General features: G+C 48.6%; 1 protein-coding gene across 1 annotated transcript in view; it reads left to right on the plus strand.

Moving 5' to 3' along the window:
* Nucleotides 1–2,665: 2,665 nt before the first annotated feature.
* Nucleotides 2,666–16,831, plus strand: part of IFNAR2 (interferon alpha and beta receptor subunit 2) — a 76,064-nt gene continuing 61,898 nt past the window's right edge. The window contains exon 1 of the mRNA XM_023741308.1: nt 2,666–2,980. The gene's annotated coding sequence lies outside the window, so the exon portion shown is untranslated. The remainder of the gene's footprint in view (nt 2,981–16,831) is intronic.

Raw genomic sequence — 16,831 nt, forward strand, 5'->3', positions numbered from 1 at the left:
GAGGGTCGCCAGATAAAATACAGGACACCGAGTCTCTTCATTCCCCAGCACTGCATAACAAAAGAGCACAACGTGGGCGGTCTTAAGGAACAGGGACTTACGGTCTCACAGTTCGGGAGGCGGCGAGCCCCACCGTGTGGATTCCTTCTGTGGGTCTCCTAGCTTCTGGTGGCTTTGCTGCTTATAAATGCATCTGCCTCCAGCATCCCATGACATGTCTTCCCCCTGCATCTCCTTATCAGACGCCACTAAAAGGGTTCAGGGTTAGGACCCACCCTAATCTAGTATGCCCTCGTTTAACTTAACTGATAACATCTGCAAAGAAAACCCTATTTCCCCAAACAGGGTCCCATTCATGGTGCAGGGATTAAAGCTTCCACATATCTTTTTTTTGTGGGGAGGGGGATAAGTCGATCCAGAACTTCAGTTAAATTTGAATTTCAGATAAAAAATGAATACTGTTTTACTATGTCATAAATATTGCATGGAACATACGACAGGTAGCCCCCGACTTACGATGGGGTTCCGTTCTGACGACTCCATCCTAAGTCGCTTCTGACGTATGTCGAATCCAGGAAACCCTTAGTGTAGTAAAAACTGGAAAAGATTATGATTGGGGAGACCGTGTCTAGCCTCGCCTCCGTCATGAATCTGTGGCGTGCCTTTGGGCAAGTGCTATATCTCTGGGTCCCAGTTTTCTTCCTGTAAAGTGAGAGGACTGAACCAGAGAACCTCACAGATCTCTCCCACCCTGCTGCTATCATTTCACACAGCTTCCAAAAGCAGCGGCCACACGCCTTGCTCCTTGTGAAACAGCGCCGCCTTCAGGCGTAACGACCATAACCGCTCAGTCCATGGAGTTGCTTCTCCAGCAGAAAGGGAGACATCTGCCGGAACCCCAGAAACACTTCCCCTTGGCGCCTTTTGCGGCGCGGTCTGGCACTTGTGGGTCTGCCAGCTGGGTTAAGATCAATGCGTGTGCACGTGGAGCCAAGCTGAGCTAACTGGCCCACAGGGGACAGAATGCATGACCTTGGCCTAATTATCCCAGCCCCCAGCTAACCCAATTCACCCGCCCAACAATTCCTCGTGGAGCCCTGCAGGGCAGGGAAGGGGCCACACTGGATACGCTGAAGCATGTGAGATAACAGACGCACCTCTCCTTTGCTGGCGTTCGCTGCCGTCCAGTCGGCCCCCGACTCACGGTGACCCCAAGCACAGCAGAAGGAAACACTGCCTGGTCCCGTGCCATCCCCATGATCACTGGCAGATCGGACCCTTGTGCTCCGTCGGGTTTCCACTGCCTGGTTTTCGGAAGAAGAGGGACAAGCCTTTCTTCCTACTCTCCATTTAAGACAGGTTCCACCTGCCTTTGTTGTAGGTGGACACTCACTTGGCTGGCGACACCTCTGGCATACTTTTAATCAGAAAAATTGCACAGCAGGCTCTTGAGGAAATACCAGTTTTCCCCCAGCAGAAATTTATTAGCCAACCATTTGATGCCAGCGCATTGCTCAGGGCTCTCTCAAAATTACTTCATTGGATCTCCACAACAGCCCTGCACTGTAGGAATTAATACGCCCATTTTTCAACATGAGGAAATTGAGAGAGGCTAAGAAATGGCCTCTGGGATCTAGGACCCATGCTTGACACTGCAGTCACTTATTCCCACAGTCCTCTGGGGCAAGGAGGAACCACAATGGATCGAGAGGAGACAGCCACTGCCCCCTTTCCCGAGCTTGACTGCACAGTGCTGACCTGCCGATTGCAATCTGCGTTTGGAAGCAAAGGCAGCTCAGGAATTCAGCTTATTCCTTTGATGTGTGATGTGTACACGTGGCTCAAGCTTTGCCAGCTGAGCTCCCTAAGCCATGGATGGGTGAGAAGCGGTGAAGGCCGTGTTACGGTAATTTGTTTCTAAGTACAGTAAAACACGTGAAAGCCGGAACCTGTGTAAGGCAGACACCTGTCAGAGAAGGAAGACTCACTGCGTGTTTATCAGGCAGGATTCTTAGCAGAGAGCGGTAGGAAAGTGGTAAGCACCCCGTCAAAGGTGGAAAACTTGCAAGACCCAGAAAAACAAGGCAGTCCCATCAAGTTCCAGCTCTTGAAAGTTTTACTGTATCACTGTTTCTAAGAGTCCCTGGGGGGTGCGAGTGGTTAAGTGCTCAGCTGCTAACCAAAAGGTTGGATGTTTGAGTTCACCCAGAGGTGGCTCGGAAGAAAGCCCTGGTGATCTACTTCTGAAAAATCGGCCACTGAGAACCCCATGGAGCATAGTTCCACTCCGACTCACATGGGGCCACCATGAGTTGGAGTTGACTCAATAGCAGCTGTTTTGGTGCCGTAGGGAGGGAAAAAGTATGGTCCACATGCAGAAAGCAGGAAGTATGCAAGCTGAAGTGATGGCACATATTTGAGACCACAGCTGAGTTATTCCAGGGCAGAGCCCGAGGGGGAGACTGGCTGAGAAGGTGGCAGGAGAAAAGCCAGTGAACTTTAGATGAAGGTGGAAGGAGGAAAAGCCCCAGACGGAATGGACACCAGTACTGTGTTGTCCCTTTGGGGAAGAAGAAGTTAAGATGTGAAATCTAAACCACAAGGCAGATGCTAGACAAAGAAAAGATAATAAAATATTGTGCAAAGTTAAACATCTTAGGCAATTCAGTGGAAATTACACGACTCAGGGTTGAGGGATCAGGGAATCAGAGCTCTTTCGAAGCTGAGAATGAAACGCTGGCTGGGTGTTGTCCGGGTTTCTGCATGTGCCCACAGCCGGCAATGTCAGTTCCGTGGGTGGCTCAGAACGCTGAGAAGGACGAAGGGAAGCGAGGCGGCTTGGCTCAGGGCTGCCGGTCAGAGGCAACCACCGACGGTGAACTTGGCAGAAAAGCAGAATCAGCCACACACGTGCATCTCTGAAAGAGGACTGTCGGCGAGCCCTCACAGCAGCGGCAGAGGCCGCCCTGACCCGAACCCGGTAAGACCCTTCTCCAGCTCCGATGGTAAGGTTGATGGTGGGTTAGCAATCCATTGCCATTTGTCCATAATGTCCAGGTTTCTAACCATCCTAGCCTCCACCCTTCCTTGTCTGAGTTACCTAGTGCTGCTGAGACAGAAATACCACAAGTGGGTGCCTTTAACAAACAAAAATTTATTTCCTCACGGTTTAGGAGACTGTAAGTCCAAACTCAGGGTGCTGGCTCGAGGGGAAGGCTCTTTCTATTGGCTCTGAGGGAAGGCCCTTGTCTCAGCTTCTCTAGCCAGCCGCTCTTGGAGTTGCTGGGCTTGTAGACTGATCTGCCTCCTTTGTCTTCAGAGAGTGTCCATCTGTCTGTCCGCCCCCTCAGCCCCCCGCTGAGTTCTTTTGCGCCAGATCTGCTCCTTTTATATCTCAGCAGTGATTGGTTTAAGACACCCCCTACACAGATACAGCCCATTAACATAACAAAGAAAACCCTATTCTCAAATGGGATTACATTCACACGTACAGAGGTTAGGATTCTAATACATATTTTTGGAGCGGACACAATTTAACCTTTAACACCTTCTTTATACCCCACCCTCAATTAACCATGCCTCCTCCTTTACAGTTTCCAATCTGCAGGAGGCTGGAACACAGAAAATCAAAACCATTATCACTGCGTGTAAAATAAGAGTTAATGAGCTGGGAGGGGTACTGAGGGTTGCTTCTGCAGTGTGGTCCTCAGTGCACTGCTTTCCGGGGCTGTTTTCCTTTGCTCTTGGTGGGGTCTGGAGGCCTGGTGTTGCTCCAGAGGGTGGGGTGCTAGAGATTGTCAGTATGCAGCACCTTTGAGAGTTAAGGCAGGGTGTCCAGAAGTGGGTGCCAAATGGGTGTTACTGTGAGAACCGGATTCAGCCAGAGTAAGAGGGGTTCCAAGAGAGAAATCCCCCGTATCTTTGAAAAGAGATCCATTCAACCACACAGATTACTGCACACCTACTATGTGCCATACACTGAGCATGGGGCAATGACCACAACAGACCAAGACCTTAGGTGATTCTTAAAAAAAAACCCATTGCCATGGAGTCAACTCCAACTCAGAGCGACCCTATAGGACAGAGTAGAACTGCCCCACAGGGTTTCCAAGGAGCGCCTGGTGCATTCAAACTGCCGACCTTTTGGTGAGCAGCCGAGTGCTTAACCACTGCGCCACCAGGGCTCCAAGTCTAGTGGATTGTAAGCCGGTCAGGCATTCGGTTGTGTGCAGAGGGGCAAACGTTCATGCAGGCGGTGGGAGGGGCAAAGTCAGGCAAATCGTCTGCCCTGCAGGAACGGGTAGACAGTGTTTGCCCTGCGCAGAGCTACCAGTACAGGTCACGATGAGGACAGTAATCTGTGATGAGCAGTTGCGAACTATGCGGAGGTTTTAACTCATGATCTGAGTACTTCCACTTCCTCTAATGAGCTAGGCCTCAGGACCCTCCAGCCCACAAGGCCCCTTTGTGGAAATTAAGAAAAGACAGACCCTCTGACCAGTCCCTGGAGAAGGACATTATGCTTGGTAAAGTAGAGGGTCAGCGAAAGCGAGGAAGACCCTTCATGAGATGAACTGACCCAGCGGCGGCAACAGTGGGCTCAAGAAGAGCAATGACGGTGAGGATGGCGCTGGACGGCGCAGGGTTTCATTCTGTCATACACGGGGTTGCTGTGAGTTAGAACTAACTGGACGGCACCTAACAACATACTCTCTGGGCAGGTGGCCGCAGGTGTGGGCCCTGGCAAGCAGAAAGCGCTTTAGGGGCAATTGGAGAAAACCCACAGCTCCCACTGGATTTCAGCCCCCACCGTGCCACCCCGTCCACCCCTGCCACCCCGTCCACCCCTGCCACCCCATCCACCCCTGCTCCTGATACTGCTTGCCTTCCAGAAACGCTCCCCTGCACCACTCCCCGATTCCTCCTTCCTATCCCACCTTAAAGGTGACTGTGCTCATTTCCCGTGACTGCTGTGACAGTTACAACAAACCGAGGGACTTAAAACGACGGAAACGCATTCTCTCACAGCTCTGAAGGCTAGAAGTCGAGGTGTCGGCAGGGCGGTGCTCTCGCTGAAGGCCCTAGGGGCGAATCTCTTCCCTGACTTCTCTTGGCTTCTGCTGTTGGCGGCGACGCTGGGCGTTCCTTGCCTTGCAGACGCATCACTGCCATCTCTGCCTCCACCGTCGGGTGGCGCTCTCCCTGTGCGTCTGTAAGTCTTCCCTTCTCACGAGGACGCCAGTCACATGGGCTTCAGAGCCCATCCGAATCCAGGATGACCTCATTTTACCTTGGTTACTTCTGCAGAGACCTTACAGGCAGTCCCCGGGCTAGCAACGTCCGCCTTAGCTATGAGCCGTAGTTGAGCCAGCCCGGCAAAGCCTTTCAGGAGGAAACTGACTCGGGGTCGGGCCGGGCTCCACCACGGGCGGCGCTTCCCCGCGTGTGCAGGCAGCGGGCAGGCCCCTGCGACCCGGTGCGCCCGGCCACGGCCCCCAGCAGCCAGCCCAGCCCACATGCACCCGTCTCCCCGGGAGCTCGGAAAGGGCGGCCCACCGTCCCCGCGCCCCAAGCACCGGCGCTCCGCTCCGCACGGCGGGCCTGCAGGTGGTGGCGGCCGGCAGGCGGGACGAGGGTGCCCGCTCTGTGTGCCCTGAGTACAAGGGGTCAGTGCGCCATCTCGCCGGGTCCCTCACCCCATCCCGCCGGGCCCTCGCAGCGCCTGCCTGGGCTTCTGCTTCCCCTCCTTACACGTGCGGGATTTCACTGTTGCAGCGGTTCTCGGCCTTTTGGTGGCTGGTGGGGAGGGCCGTCTTAGATTCCTGACCTCTGTTTGTCCATCAGGTTTCGGGGGGCGGGGAGAACTTGGACTTGGCTTTCCCTAAGTGTTCTCTTCCCAACCCTTGGGCGGGGCTCGCTCTTAGCACATCCTGAGGGGCATTTGCTCCCTTGCACCCCGAGGCTGGGGCCTCACAGTTGGTGCTGTGCATGACAGGTCTGTTGAGGAGGTGATGGGGGAATGATCTGCCTGGTCCCAGTACCGTCCTACCCACACCCCCAACCCTCCCTGCCTCTGCTGAGGAGAGTTCAAAACCCCAGCAAAAATGCAGCTGCTGGTACAGCATAGATTTTTTAGTTCAGAGTCTACAATAAAGTATCTAATTGGGCTCAAAGATTTTACAGAACAGAATCTTCTGTGTATTTTGGGTGACGTTTGCCCTGTAGGTATCTCTTCGACTGTGGAGACAATGGTTCATAATAGCAAACAGGCTTTGCAGCACGCATCAAAACATTATCATTATTACTGCATTATTATGTTAAAGTTGTTAAGGGTATCTGGAAGTGTTTCTTTAATGTCTTTTATGCATGGAAAGGTACAGTATATACTATATACTAAGACAAACATTTGACTCACTGACGTTAGATACGATTGTACTTAACTGTTCCGACTTACAAATTCAACTTAAAGGTAGGTTTAGGAACGGGACGCGTTCATAATCTGGGGACTGCCTGTATTTCCAGATAAGGTCACATTCACAGGTCCCCAGGCTTAGGACTTCAGCAGCTCTTTTGGGAGACACAATTCAACCTGTAACACTGACCGTCTCAGGTAAACGTTCCCGGCCCCTCACACCTGGAGGTGGCTCTGATTCCCACTCTCATACTGCCCTATTACCTCATGCTTCTCCCTAAGTACACCCATCACAATTACAAGCACTTGTGAAATTGTGTCTCCGCAAGCAGAGTCTGTCTTCCTCATGTTCCTGATGTAACCCTCGTATGTCCCGTGCACACGGAAACCAGACCTGTTGCCATTGAGTCGATTCCGACCCATAGCGACCCTATAGGACAGGGTACAACTGCCCCACAGGGTTTCCAAGGAGTGGCTGGTGGATTCGGCCTGCCCAACTTCTGCCGGGAACACAACAGAGCAGGAGAAAAGTGTAGAACAGAACTCAAATTCAAGTAGAAAGACCAGACTTAATGGTCTGACAGAGACCAGAGGAAGCCCCGAAGCCATGGCCCCCGGAAGCACTGTTAACCCAGAACTGAAACCATTCCCGAAGCCAACTCTTCAGACAAAGATTAGACAGGACTATAAAACAAAAAATACTACACGTGAGGAATGTGCTTCTTAGTTCAAAAAGAAAAAAAAAAATCAGCCCTTAGAATAATGCTTGACACATAGTAGGTGCCCAATAAACGCTTTTTGAGTAAGTGGTTGGTGAGTGGACGCCAAGAAATGAGGGCACAGGCCGTCCTGGGTTCCAAACATGGGCAGTCACTCGACTGTTCTCAGTTGCTGTCATAAAACGAGGATTCTCCTTGCGCTGTGCAGTCAGGGACGATGACAGCACACTTCTGTAAAGTGCACAGAGCACCCTTTTCGGGACACAGATGAGCTCTTAGCCACTGCGCCACTAGTGCACATGGGAGGCACCCCATAAACGTTTCTCGAGTACGTTAGGAGTAAGTGGAAGCTACCTTCGCCGTCTAAAAGGAATGATGTGACCACACTCTTTCCCCTCCAGCCACCCTAGATGTGCCAGAACAGTCCCTATTTCAAATGTTGGGCCCTATTATCAGACTAAGAAGCCCTGGTGGCACAGTGTTTAAAGCGATCGACTGCTAACCAAAAGGTCGGTGGTTTGAAACCACCAGTGGCTCTGCAGGAGAAATATGTGACAGTCTGCTTCCATAGAGATTTACAGCCTTGGAAACCCTATGGGGTCGCTATGAGTCGGAATCAACTTGATGGCGGTGGGTTTGTTTGTTTTCTTATCAGACGGAAATCACTGGGTGGTGTAAACAGCATGCTCAGCTGCTAATCGAAAAGGTGGAAGGTTTGAGTACTCAGAGGCACCTCGAAAGAAAGGCCTGGCGATCTACTTCCAAAAGGTCAGCCATTGAAAACCCTGTGGAGCACTGTTCTATTCCAGCACATGTGGGGTCACCATGAGTCGGAGTCAACTCAATAGCAACTGATTGTTATTATTATTATTATTATTACGGAACTGGGTTGTGGACACTGAGGCCGGAGGGGCTAGCCTCTTCTGTGCTTGAGCCCTTCTCTCATTTGTGTCCCGAAAAGGGTGCTCTGTGCACTTTACAGAAGTGTGCTGTCATCGTCCCTGACTGCACAGCGCAAGGAGAATCCTCATTTTATGACAGCAACTGAGAACAGTCGAGTGACTGCCCATGTTTGGAACCCAGGACGGCCTGTGCCTTCATTTCCTGGCGTCCACTCACCAACCACTTACTCAAAAAGCGTTTATTGGGCACCTACTATGTGTCAAGCATTATTCTAAGGGCTGATTTTTTTTTCTTTTTGAACTAAGAAGCACATTCCTCACGTGTAGTATTTTTTGTTTTATAGTCCTGTCTAATCTTTGTCTGAAGAGTTGGCTTCGGGAATGGTTTCCGTTCTGGCTTAACAGTGCGTCCAGGGGCCATGGCTTGGGGGCTTCCTCTGGTCTCTGTCAGACCATTAAGTCTGGTCTTCTTACTTGAATTTGAGTTCTGTTCTACACTTTTCTCCTGCTCTGTTGTGTTCCCGGTCAGGGCGGTCATTGGCGGCAGTGGAGGCTGATTTTTCCATTCTCGCGATAGCTTCTTGGAACAGCACTGTGGGCTGTTAGTGTTTCACAGCAGAGGCACGTGGCTAACAATGGTACAAGGCAGGGCTTTGACCTGGAAGAACCCCTGCCAAGGGTTTGCATTTCCACCCCAGATACACTGAACCAGAATCTCCATTTTAGCAAGATCCCCAGGTGACTCTTACGCATAAGTTCCTGGGAACTCAGTAGGAATGCAAATTCTCAGCAGGGGTTCGAACCAGAACGAACTGCTTCAAAACCCTGGAATGAAGTTTAACATTCTAGCTGTAGCGCACCAAACACAATCTCGGGACTTGTCTTGTTCACGGGCTTGAGAACACAAGGCAACCAGCCAGGAGGAGAGCAAGATGACAGCGTTAATCCATCTGACAAGGACTGTGTGTTGAACAAGCGTATTTGCTCGTGGATTATTTCTAGGAGCAATCCAAAAAGTTAAAGATTTGTAGTTTTGTAAAAAAGGCATCAAAAAATTATTTTTGTATGATTACAGGCCCGCTGATCTTCAATTGTATGCCGAGGTATGTTTGTACCTTCCATATTAGTTGGTCTTCCCGGATTGGGACACAGCACTGTCCCGAACACCCTCCCCGCCTCCACTCCCACCCCTGCTGTGTCCTCCCCACACTGCCCCTGCCACTCAGCCCTCCCACAGGAGGCTCCTCACCACCTCCTCACAGTCCAGCATCCAAAGAGCTAATGCCTGACCCAGTAGGAAGTCTGCCAGTTGCTAAATATTTTAAGTATCAACCCTGATTACAGCTGGAAAAAAAAAAAAAAAAGAAGCTGCTACTGAGTCAACTTCAACTTACTGAGATCCCTGCGTGTCAGAGTAGAAGTGTGATCTATCGGGTTTTCAACGGCTGATTGTTCAGAAGAGAACCGCCAGGCTTTTCTTCCAAGGTGCCCCTGAGCGTACTCAAAACTCCCACCTTTCGGTTAGCAGCCGAGCACGTTAACTGTTTGCAACACACAGGGATTCTCGATTACAGGCAAAGGACTCTAAAGAAACATCTAAGTCCTCTGTTCTTATCCTGTACTGTCCAAACATGAAGTTCATGAATGTCAGGGCACCATTCGGCTTTCGAGAGCTCTGGCGGTGGGTGGGTTAAGAGCTCAGCTGCTCACCAAAAGGTCATCAGTTCGAACCCACCAGGCACTCCTTGGAAACCCTATGGGACAGTTCTACTCTGTCCTATGGAAGTCAGCTGAGTCAGAATCAACAGCAATGAGTTTGTTTGGCTTTTATCATAATTTCCAGCAGAGGGAGCCATTCCCTAGCAGAAAAGGAGCCGCAGACGCTAACAAGATGGGCATCCTTACCTTCAATTTTGTTATCCTTTAAAGGCCCTTTTTTTATTAAAACTGTGCTTTAGGTGAAAGTTTACAGCTCAAGTTAATTTCTCATTCAAAAATTTATACACATATTGTTTTGTGACATTGGTTACTACCCCCACCACGTGACTGCACGCCCCACCCCGGGTTCCCTGTGTCTGTTTGCCCAGTTCCTGTCCCTTCCTGCCTTCTCGTCCTGCTTTTGGACAGGAGCTGCCCATTTGGTCTCGTATATATGACTGAACTAAGAAGCACGCTCCTCACGTGCATTATTTTTTGTTTTCTAGGCCTGTCTATCTTTGTCTGAAACCATTCCCGAAGCCCACTTTTCAGTACATATATTTTTAAATGTTTTTTCCATTGTTTTCAAAAAATTATACAGCCTGCATTGTTTTTACTCCTATTCTGAGAAACCAATGTTTAAAAGCTCTTTGCCCCGCCACCATACCAGCACTCGTCAATCGTGTGCTCAGATGGGTAGAAAGCCCAGTTCCAGGCACCGCTAGGATCTCAAGATACAGAAGAAGGTCGGTGAGGTCAGGAACAGCAGAAGCCTGTGTCAGGTTTCCGAGGCACGAGGTGGGGAGATGCAAACGATAAACCCAAGCAAGGGCCATTCCAGAGCTCTCAGCCCAGCCTCATAGCCTCCCTCCTGATTTGTCCCCTTCACCCCAACTTCATACACCCCAGGCTGGGGCAGTTCTGCTGGCTGGAGCTGCCTCCCTGGGCCGGGTGTGCCTCATCAATCCCAGAGTTAGACAACAGCAGTCTGACTACAGAGGATGATAGAGTATAGCACCCTTAGCCTCCGCAGGCCAACGGAACCACGTCCAATATGCCCCTGACTCAGAGGTTTGGAGCTGGGACAAGGTCAGTTATCCAGGGGGTGTCACACTAACTGATCCCTAGACCCGCTATCGGTAACTGCAGTCTTCAAATGTGGTCAATTGTTGTTGTTAGCTGCTATCGAGCGACCCCATGTTACAATGGAAGGAAATGCTGCCTGGTCCTGAGCTAGCCGCATGATAGGTTGGGGAGCAGATAGTTATGATCCATAGGGTTTTCACTGGCTGATTTTTGGAAGTAGATCTCCAGGCCTTTCTTCCTAGTCCATCTTAGCTTGGAAGCTCCACTGAGTCTGTTCAGCATTACAGCAACACTCGAGCCTCCACTGACAGACGGACGGGGGTGGCTGCATATGTGGTCGACCTGTGTCCAAATAGCTGCCTTAAGGATGAATGAATGCACTCAAACAGTCATCATCTGTCTTATTCTACAACCGGTGATTGCAAATAAGTATCATTTGAAAAGTATTGAATCACTTCTTCAGGCATTCATGTCTCATAGATTTTATGCAAAATATACCACTACCATCACCAGGATAGTAGATATGTGTCCAGGAAAGAACAGCTCTTGCCTTGCAGTGGGGTTCGGTGTACACTGGCATTACGGTAAGAGTGTTTTACCTCCTGGGTATGTCAGGACTTCAAAACAAAACAAACCCGTTGCCATCGAGTCGATTTGACTCAGAGTGACCCTACAGGACAGAGTAGAACCACCTCATAGGGTTTCCAAGGAGCTGCTGGTGGATTCAAACTGCCAACCCTTTGCTTTGCAGCCCAGCTCTTAATCACTGCGCCACCAGGGCCCCATCAGGACTTCGTTGTTGTTGTTAGGAGCCGTCGAGTCAGTTCCGACTCATAGCGACCCCATGTCCAACAGAAGGAAACACTGCCAGGACTTTAGAGGTATATAACTTAATTTTTCAAAGAGACTGAAGCCGGAGTCTGGGTTCAGAGGCAGACAGGCTTTTCCACATCCTCTCCGGGCTGTGGGGGTGGGGCAATTCTAATCAGGGGCCTATCTATGGAAAATGGCAGCCTATGGCAATTAGTTTTAAATGGCTGAATGATCTCTCACAGCTGGCAATGGGAACTGCAATGGCCCATAGAAACTGCTCGTCAGTGCCCCTCCTCAAGCGGCACCCAGGGCACGCGCCCTACCTGCGGTACCTTAGTTACGTCTCTGGTTCTAGTGAAATAAGGGGGGAGGGGTAACCATTAGCGGGAGCCCTGACGGCGCAGTGGTTAAGAGCTTGGCTGTTAACCAAAAGGTCGGCAGTTCGAGTCCACCAGCTGCTCCTGGGAGACCCTATGGGGCAGCTCTACTCTGTCCTATAGGGTCGCTAGGAGTCGGAATCGACTCGACAGCGGTGGGTTTTTTGGTTTGTTTTAGCTGCCACCGAGTCGGCTCCAACTTAGGGCTACCGCATGCTCACAGAATGAAACTTGGCCCGGTTACAGCGTCTTCATGATCCTCGGCGCGTGGGAGTCCATCGCTGCGACTATCATGGCAGTCAGTCTCATCGAGGGTCCCCTCGTGTTTGCTGACCTCCTGCTTTACCAACCGTGATGGCCTTTCCTAGACTTCGGTCTTTCCTCGTGACATGTCCAAGAGCCTCAGGGTAAAGCCACCTCTGATTACAACCCACTATCACACACACAGCATGCATATACCACATACTCACACATACACACACACCATACTTACCACACACGACATCCTCACCACAGTACATCACACACCACACCCCGCCTACACATACCCCACCTACCCCACACCTCAACCACACACTGTCCACACGACACATTCACATACTCAAACATGCCACGCCTTCAACACACACACGCTTGAAACAGGGTAATACTTATCTTCACTACATGCCGTATGCTCTGCTATTTTCTGCTTGTTCTATTACTTCATTTCTTCTTTTTCAATGCTGTCTGAGACTCACTAAGTTAATTTCATGACGCACTAAGAGATCCCGGGCTGCAGTCTGGAAATCACTGACTGGGACCGAGGCAGAAGAAACCACAGGCCACTGTGGAGTGGAGTGGCGGCCGCCACGGTCAAGAGGGGGAGACGTGGCCCTGCAGGTGGCCCCAACAGCCAGCAGCAGCAAAGGGTCTCCCACTGTAGGAGCGAGCATGGCTCATTTTACCCTGAGGAATAAGCTCGCCTTTTTGTTTGTCTGTTTTAATTGCCCCTCCATTTCACAGTGGGCTGTGGGTTTCCTTTGACTCCATCCAAATCAGTGTTCACCAGACTGTAGCCTGAGATCTATTAGTAGATCATGAAATCAAGTTAGTGAGTCTCAGACAGCATTAAAAAAGAAGAAATGAGGTGGGATGGGATGGGGTAAAACAGAATAGGAAAGGAGACAGGGAAAGGAAGAGAAGAGGAGGGGAGGGGACGGGAGGGAAGGGAAGAGACAGAAAACAGCAGGGCTCACAGCACACAGTAAGGATTTTAAAAAAAACCCATTGCCATCGAGTTGATTCTGACTCATAGTGACTCTACAGGACAGAGTAGAACTGTCCCATAGGGTTTCCAAGGAGTGGCTGGTGGATTTGAGCTGCTGACCTTGCGGTTAGCAGCCGAGCTCTTAACCTCTGCACTGCCAGGGCTCCATAGTAAGGATAAGTATTGATGTGTGTGTGTGTGTGTGTGTGTGTGTGTGTGCTGGGTTGTAACTTTTCTTCAACTGTCAAAAGCAGCTGTTTAATAGAGGAAACGATAAATACAGGGCAGAGAAACTCAGTGGCGCCCAGTGATCAGACACAGAAGTGTAGATTTGAGCAATCCTAGAAACTGCAGGCTTCGCCATGCTGAAAAGTGAAGAGAACATCCAAAGTCCGTAGCCCGTGGCTGAACCTGCCAAGTGACTCGGAGCGCTGAGTACTTTGTTCACCGCGACTAGTCTTTTTCTGGTCAACGTTCAATCCAGCTGATCTTTCCTACTGTTCCAGGCAGGCCTGTCTGCTCGCCCAGTGACTGGTTCCCATGGTAGTCGAGTGACTCATCCCTATTACAGTCTCCTCCTCTGCCCTCAGGCCATCATTGTTCTTTTCCTTAAATATGTCTATGCCAGCACTGTGACCACTGCTGAAAACATGGGAATTTCCCTGAAACATTCTGGAATCTCCCTCAAGCAGCAACTCAGTCCTTCAACTGTGCGTCAGAAATCTTCCGAGCAATGGCAGAATACCCAATATTAGTTGGGCTTCTTAACAAACAAAAATTTTTCCAAACCAAAAATTAAGATCCAAAAAACCAAACCTGTTGACATTGAGTCGATTCCGACTCATAATGACCCTATAGGACAAAGTAGAACTGCCCCATAAGGTTTCCAAGGCTGTAATCTTTATGGAAGCAGATGGCCGCATTTTAATCCCATGGAGTAGCTAGTGGGTTCAAACCACCAATCACTCAGTTAGCAGCCAGGCGCTTAGCCATGGTGCCACCAGGGCTCCTTAAAAATTAAGATAAGTGGTTTTAATTCAATAATTTTTCTGGTTTGTATATTTTATATGAAAATTATTACTAAATTATAAAATCAAATTATACTTAAATATATTTTTAATGAATTGCTTTTATTAGAACGAATTACAATTTTTTTTAATGGTATTGTCCTAGAAAATTCAGAATGTGCAGCCACCGTGTATGAATACACTTACATCAACACACATAGATGTCCAAACAGACCCACTCTGTCTTCATCATGCTGTTCTCAATCCACTCCAACTCAGCTTGTACCACTCACCCACACTCCACTGAACCTCCATTGCTATGAACTGTGGTGATCTCTGGGCTGTAAATGCAACAGACACGTTTTGGTCCTCTGGTGGCACAATGGTTAAGAGCTACGACTGCTAATCAAAAGATCGGCAGTTCGAATCCACCAGCCACTCCTTGGAAACCCTATGGGACAGTTCTACTCTGTCCTATAGGGTCACTATGGGTCAGAATTGACTCGATGGTAATGGGTTTTCAATGGGTACTTGACCATAGCTATGTAGGATTTTAATCTTGAAATTAATAGAGAGATACTCAGGTTTGTCATGAATAAACTTGCTTAGTTAATTGCAAGGTAGTCATGGCAAGGCATGAGAGTAAGACCTCACGACATTCATTTAGAACCAAAGAGTCAGAATTAACAATTATAATGTTTGATCAACGGTTAGAGTCCAAATCTTTAGACGTCAGGCCTCCTATTTTTGACAAATAGTCTCAGGAGGAAAGCTTGACCATGACTCAAACTCAGCAGAGGTCCCTCATAGCTAGGGTCCAAGGTCAGCAGTGGCAGACCAAATCTCTGTCCAGAGTCTCAGTCTTCAGAGAAGTCAGACACTACTTGGAGGTTCCATCTCTGCCTTCTCTCAGTGAGTGAGCAGAAATTAAGGGTTTATATGTGAATACAAGTCCCACCTGAATATATCCCACCTGAATTTGGAGACCATCCCAAGAATAGATTTGATACACTGAACACTAAGGACTGAAGACCAGATGAGCTGTGAGATGACATCAAGGACATCATACATGAAGAAAGCAAAAGGTCATCAAAAAGACAGGAAAGAAAAGACCAAAATGGATATCACAAGAGACTCTGAAACTTGTTCTCGAATGTAGAGTAGCTAAAGCGAATGGAAGAAATGATGACGTGAAAGAGCTGAACAGAATATTTCAAAGAGTGGCTAGAGAAGACAAAGTAAAGTATTATAATGAAAGGTGCAAAGACCTGGAGTCAGAAAATGAAAAGAGAACACTCAAGGCATTTCTCAAGCTGAAAGAACTGAAGAAAAAATTCTAGCCTTGAGTTACAATTTTGAAGGATTCTATGGACAAAATATTGAATGTCGCAAGAAGCATCAAAAGATGATGGAAAAAATACACAGAGTCACTGTACCAAAAAGAATTGGTCGACATTCAGCCATTTCAGGAGGTAGCATATGATCAAGAATCAATGGTATTGAAGGAAAAAGTCCAAGCTGCACTGAAGGCATTGGCAAAAAACAAGGCTCCAGGAGTGGGTGGAATACCAATTGAGATGTTTCAACAATGGATGCAGTGCTGGAGGTGCTCACTCATCTATGCCAAGAAATTTGAAAGACAGCTACCTGGCCAACTGACTGGAAGAGATCCATATATGTGCCCATTCCAAAGAAAGTTGATCCAACAGAATGCAGAAGTTGTCCAACAATATCATTATTATCACATGCAAGTAAAATTTTGCTGCAGATAATTCAAAAATGGTTGCAGTAGTATATCGACAGGGAACTGCCAGAAATTCAAGCTGGATTCAGAAGAGGATGTGGAACCAGGGATATCATTGCTGATGTCAGATGGATCCTGGCTGAAAGCAGAGAATACCAGAAAGATGTTTACATTTGTTTTATTGACTATGCCAAGGAATCAGACTGTGTGGATCATAACGAATTATAGATAACATTTCAAAGAATGGGAATTCCAGAACGCTTAATTGTGCTCATGAGGAACCTGTACATAGTCCAAGTCATTCAAACAGAACAAGGGGTTACTGCATGGTTTAAAGTCAGGAAAGGTGTGTGTCCTTTCACCACACTTATTCAATATGTATGCTGAGCAAATAATCCAAGAAGCTGGGATATATAAAGAAGATGATTGGAAAATGACTCATTAACCACCTGCAATATACAGATGACACAACCTTGCTTGCTGAAAGCAAAGAGCACTTGAAGCACTTACTGATTAAGATCAAAGACCACAGCCTTCAGTATGAATCACACCTCAAGATAAAGAAAACAAAAATCCTCACAACTGGACCAATAAGCGACATCATGATAAATGGAGAAAAGATTGAAGTTGTCAAGGATTTCATTTTACTTGGATCCACAATCAATGCCCTTGAAAGCAGCAGTCAAGAAATCAAATGACATATTGCACTGAGCAAATCTGCTGTAAAAGATCTCTTTAAAGTGTCGAAAAGCAAAGATGTCACCTTGAGGACTAAGGTGCGCCTGACCCAAGCCAGGATATTTTCCATCGCCTCAAGGCTAGACAAT

The sequence above is a fragment of the Trichechus manatus genome, unplaced genomic scaffold, assembly GCF_000243295.1.
Source record: "Trichechus manatus latirostris isolate Lorelei unplaced genomic scaffold, TriManLat1.0 scaffold00177, whole genome shotgun sequence".
NCBI lineage: Eukaryota > Metazoa > Chordata > Mammalia > Sirenia > Trichechidae > Trichechus > Trichechus manatus.